This window comes from Brachyhypopomus gauderio, chromosome 15, assembly GCF_052324685.1.
Source record: "Brachyhypopomus gauderio isolate BG-103 chromosome 15, BGAUD_0.2, whole genome shotgun sequence".
Lineage (NCBI taxonomy): Eukaryota > Metazoa > Chordata > Actinopteri > Gymnotiformes > Hypopomidae > Brachyhypopomus > Brachyhypopomus gauderio.
Genome location: NC_135225.1, coordinates 560807 through 567042, shown reverse-complemented (window position 1 = coordinate 567042; position 6236 = coordinate 560807).

Here is a 6236-nt window from a genome sequence, read left to right as displayed (position 1 = left end):
ATGTACTAGACTACCCCTCTATACATACTACATCATGTAAGACTACCCCTTGCTGGGTGGCTATCCACCTCAGAACAGAAAGCGACCATCATCAATATGGTCAGAGCAAACAACTTCAACAACACATCATTACTGACAACGTCACCATCAACAACATCCATTCAGTGAGTCTATCCGGACTGGGACAGTGACAGTGTGAAACAACTGTGCTATGAATTTGACACTCATCATCATTGTGTGTGTAGCATTGGCTGCTGTGTTTTAAGTTTAGACAAAATAGTTTCAGAAAGTGGGTCTTAGCATCTGCAAAAATTATTAGTTTTGTTTGTTTGCTTGCTTTATTTATACTGATACTCAGTATCGCCAGACAGTGGTAAAATCATAGTTTATCAGACAGTAGTAAAATCATAGTTTAGTTGACAGTGGTAAAATCAGTTTAGAGTTTTCTTTGTTATTAAGGTCACTTAGGCTTTGTGATTTTTCTGCTAGTTTAATTTGACATGTTCAAATATTTATTAGTGCATAAACATATGAATTTTAATATTAATATATTGAATGTATTACTATCAAATCTGCTGTTTTACTATGACATTGAATCCCTAATTAAAATGTCAACTACTGCAGCTCAAACCACCTAACATGTCCTAACATGTCCTAACATGGCCCAACATGGCCCAACATGGCCTAACATGTCCTAACATGGCCCAACATGGCCCAATATGGCCTAACATGGCCTAACATGTCCTAACATGACCCAACGTGTCCTAACACTGCCTAACATGTCCTAACATGGCCCAACATGTCCATGGCCCAACATGAAACCTTGCGATTCTGCAACTGGATGTCTCACCATGATATTGAGATCTGCTTGTATTCAACATGCTGCATTATTAAATAGAATTAAATATCATGAAAACTCCTCTACCATAGCACCAATCCATTTTAGATAATAAGACATAATCAAATCACCATAATTCTCTCATTTGTTTGTACGTACCCATAGACTCACTGTGTAGTCATGAGGTAACTGAGCAGCGAGGTGATGACATACAGAATATTTCGCAATTCTGACATCTGAGTGTTTTTCCAAAGATACAAGAAAAGCTTTTATTTCCAGTGTTTCTAAACACAATGACTACACACAGTGACTAAACACAGTGACTTCACACAGTGACTAAACAACCCTTCAGGTTGTCAGTTGTCATGTTGATATAATTATTATGATGATGTAACCGTGTACAGTGGAGCACAACGGAGTGTGTTACATAGTGTGAATTACACAGAGCAAGTAACAGTGTGTGTTACACATGATTGATTGCTCAGTTCAGAACCACAACAGTCGAACATCACAGCCTGGGGCTGGGCGGGGCTGGATGTGTGAAGCATGTGGGGTGTGTGGGGCGTGTGGGGTGTGTGGGGTGTACAGGGTGTGTGGGGTATATGGGGTGTATGGGGTGTGTGGTGTGCGGGCGTGCAGGTGCGTACAGGTGTGCAGGTGCGTGCGGGGCTTGTGGGATGTGTGGGGTGTGTGGGATGTGTGGAGCATGTGGGGTGTGTGGGGTGTGTGGGGTGTGTGGGGTGTGTGGGGTGTGTGGAGCATGTGGGGTGTGTGGGGTGTGCGGGGTGTGTGGGCGTGCAGGGGCGTGTGGGGTGTGTGGGCGTGCAGGGGCGTGTGGGGTGTGTGGGATGTGTGGGGTGTATGGGGTGTGTGGGGCGTGTGGGGTGTGTGGGGTGTGTGGCAGGCACGTTAAACAACCTGGGTGACGTGCTGCCGTTTCAGCAGGATGCCACTCAGCCAGGAGGCAGCTGGGTTTGAAAGGCTGAGAATAAGGTCAGAGTCGCCCTGCTGCATTATTGATACTCACTGCTCACCAGTGTCAGCGCAGAACCTGTCCACAAGCTAGTGGAAGAAAGAGCTGCATCCTGAAATCACATACAGACACAGATGTAAACACACACACACACACAGGAATCATATACAGATACAGATGTAAACACACACACTGGAATCAGATACAGATGTAAACACACACACACACACACACACACACACACACACACACACACACACACAGGAATCATATACAGATACAGATGTAAACACACACACTGGAATCAGATACAGATGTAAACACACGCACGCACACACACACGCACGCGCACACACACACACACACACACACTGGAATCATATACAGATACAGATGTAAACACACACACACACTGGAATCAGATACAGATGTAAACACACACACACATACTGGAATCATATACAGATACAGATGTAAACACACACACACACGCACACACTGGAATCAGATACAGATGTAAAAACACACACACACACACACACACACACACACACACTGGAATCATATACAGATTCAGATGTAAACACACACACACACACACACACACAAACACACACACACTGGAATCATATACAGTTATACAGTTACAGATGTAAACACACACACACACACACACACACACACACACACACACACACACACACACAAAACTAAACCTAAAAACTGAACATATTCTCATGTAACTGAAAAAATTATATCAATGAAAAAATGTTAACATAGTGTTGAAATGATCCTCAGAAAACACATGTTCCTGTTTGCTGAAATGTCTGTAAATGTGCACATGAAATCATTTATCAGGCCTCACAACACCTAAAACACACACACACCTAAGAGACTCTTGATCATAATTTCTACTAACATTGTAATATTGTAGGCGCTCTCCTCTGAGGAGGCATCATTGTGTAAGGCTCTATAAATCTGCTCCGTAACGTGTCTGCTCGTGTGCCATCATGAAGTCTTTCCTTGTGCATCACACTGTGGCTCGTCCCGCTCCAAAGTGCTTAATAGCTCTGCATCATTGGGCAGCCATTAGCGTTAGCCACGTGGTACTAGCGGTGCGGCGACAGATGTGTGGTGGGCTCAGGTTGGACGGGGGCCCATAACGGGAGCTGGCCGTCACAAGCCATCATCTGCTCAGCTTTGATTAATGTTGTAAGTGACTGTGTGAATACCACTGTGGGACTGCAGAAGAGAAAGGTTAGCCTCTCACAAAGGACCAACAAGAGTATGCCACAGGAATAATGAACACGACTCCTCTCTCTCTCTCTCTCTCTCTCTCTCTCTCTCTCTCTCTCTCTCTCTCTCTCTCTCTCTCTCTCTCTCTCTCTCCCTCTCTCTCTCTCGCTCTCTGGCTGCTGGTGCATTGTGGGTCTGATCTCAGCTTCCTGTGAACATGTTTGCGTGGCTCCTCCCTGCTTCAAGGCGTCGGTTATAGAAACACATGAATTATTGATTGGCTGTGATAATAGGAAAAGATATAACTATGTCATATCCAGCTGTCTTATGTAAGGATTAAGAGCGTTCATCTCAGTAAATACCAGATACATATTTCGGCTCAGAGGAATCACAGTGGAATCTCACTGAATTGGTGCAGTCTGGAGAGGATGTGTCCCCTTATTAAAGAGGTTTAACCCTTTAAGGACCCTAACACTATGTGCCAGTGGTAATAATTAGTGCTCATTTCAGGCAGTGTGGTGTCTGTTCATAACCACGCTGTGAAGGACGGCAAACCCTGAACGATTACAAGATAAAGAGAAGCCTGATTCCACCGGGTATATTTGAGTTTAAACGTCCTTGGAAACACAGTTGATTAATTTTTGATGCAGCGTTTATTTATTTGCAAGCTGTGACTGCTACGACATTTCACTGTGGATTTTAAAAAAACGCCTAATAAATACGTTCAGCAAATCTATTTGATGAAATCTCTCTGATTTAATCCAAATATTATGCAATCTCACTGTGAATACAGACCACTCTAAGAATGTAAGGGTAGTAAATAAAGCCAAAAGAAGCAAACCAGGTCCATTACAGACCCAGGACAGGCCCAGGACAGACCCAGGACAGGTCTATTACAGGTCCATTACAGACCCAGGACAGACCCAGGACAGGCCCAGAACAGGTCCATTACAGACCCAGGACAGGTTCAGAACAGGTCCATTACAGACCCAGGACAGGTCCAGAACAGGCCCAGGACAGGCCCAGAACAGACCCAGGACAGGCCCAGAACAGGTCCGTTACAGGTCCATTACAGACCGAGGACAGGCACAGGACATGCCCAGGACAGACCCAGGACAGGCCCAGAACAGGTCCATTACAGGTCCATTACAGACCCAGAACAGGCCCAGGACAGGCCCAGGACAGACCCAGGACAGGCCCAGAACAGACCCAGAACAGGCCCAGAACAGACCCAGAACAGGCCCAGGACAGGCCCAGGACAGACCCAGGACAGGCCCAGGACAGGTCCATTACAAACCCAGGACAGACCCAGCCCTCAGTACATTCCCTCTCGTGTCATCTTCTTGCCTCACCATCTGTAACAGATCAATAAATGAAATGCTGTTTAAACTGAATTAAATGTTCCACTTGTTGGGACGTGGTGGCTCTCAAACCCCACAGTGCACCACATTAGTTCACTCCACCCACAATCCACCCCCTCTCCACCTCCCACCCACTCCACCCCATTATACACCCCTAATTCCAGTCCTGTCCAATCCCCCCCCCCCCCCCATGCCCTGTCCACCCCCACCCCAACTTCACCCCCCCTCCCTAAAGTCTAATCCAAAGCATTTAGCTTCCCTTATATATATACAATTAAACGCACCAGTAAGTTCTGCGTTTTCATTACGGTGGAGCTGAAACAGCCCCAGTGTTGGGCTGCGGGGTAGTGGGTGGGGCTGCGGGGTAGTGGGTGGGGCAACAGAGGCTTGAAATGACCACCAGTGTAATTGCATGGGCTGTGTTTACATTCATTCATGAAACAGAGCTAACGGCTTTCATCCCCACCTGTCACACTTTTGATTGGCGAGTCAGAGAGCATCCAAGCACTGCACATACAACCCTAAGATGCAATTACTGACCACACACACACACACACACACACACACACACACACACACACACACACACACACACAGTCTCCTGCACTGTTTGGTTTCATCTCCGCACATGATCAGGTTTTCATGCATTGGATCCAACAAAATGTAGGAAATGTAGGTGCACTGAAGCACATCTGTTATTGATTACCTGCCCTGCGCAGGAGGACAAATGTGATGTACATATATAACCAGGCAGCTGTCAGGGGACAGAACAGGGTTGCCCAAACCCCACGTACCACACCTGCATCCCTGCATACACCTACATATATTCTACACATTATATTCTACATACGTTATATTCTACATGTGCTGTATTCTACACGTTATATTCTACATATGTTATATTCTACATGTGTTAGATTCTACATATGTTATATTCTACATATGTTATATTCTACATGTGCTGTATTCTACACGTTATATTCTACATATGTTATATTCTACATGTGCTGTATTCTACACGTTATATTCTACATATGTTATATTCTACATGTGCTGTATTCTACACGTTATATTCTACATATGTTATATTCTACATGTGTTAGATTCTACATATGTTATATTCTACATATGTTATATTCTACATGTGCCGTATTCTACACGTTATATTCTACATATGTTATATTCTACATGTGCTGTATTCTACACGTTATATTCTACATATGCTATATTCTACATGTGTTAGATTCAACATATGTTATATTCTACACGTTATATTCTACATATGTTATATTCTACATATGCTATATTCTACACGTTATATTCTACATATGCTATATTCTATATGTGCTATACTCTACATCAGGGGTACCCACAGTTTTCAGCTTGCGAGCTACTTATAAGATGACCAAGTCAGAAAGATCTACCGGGGTGGCGGCGAACGTAATTTGTTGAGCTGGGGGGGGTGGGGGGGGGGGGGGGGGGTGGCGAACGTAATTTGTTGAGTGGATTGCAGATTGGCTACCGTGAATGTCAATCAAAATACAACCGTCAGTGCAGATGTGCGATTCATCTACTACTATTTTATGTGACGCGATCTACGCACATTCCTTCGCGATCGACCGACACTTCCTTCCATCGACGTAATGAGCACCCCTGCTCTACATGTTATATTCTACATACGTTATATTCTACATGTGCTGTTTTCTACACGTTATATTCTACATATGCTATATTCTACATGTGTTAGATTCTACATATGTTATATTCTACATACGTTATATTCTACATGTGCTGTATTCTACACGTTATATTCTACATATGCTATATT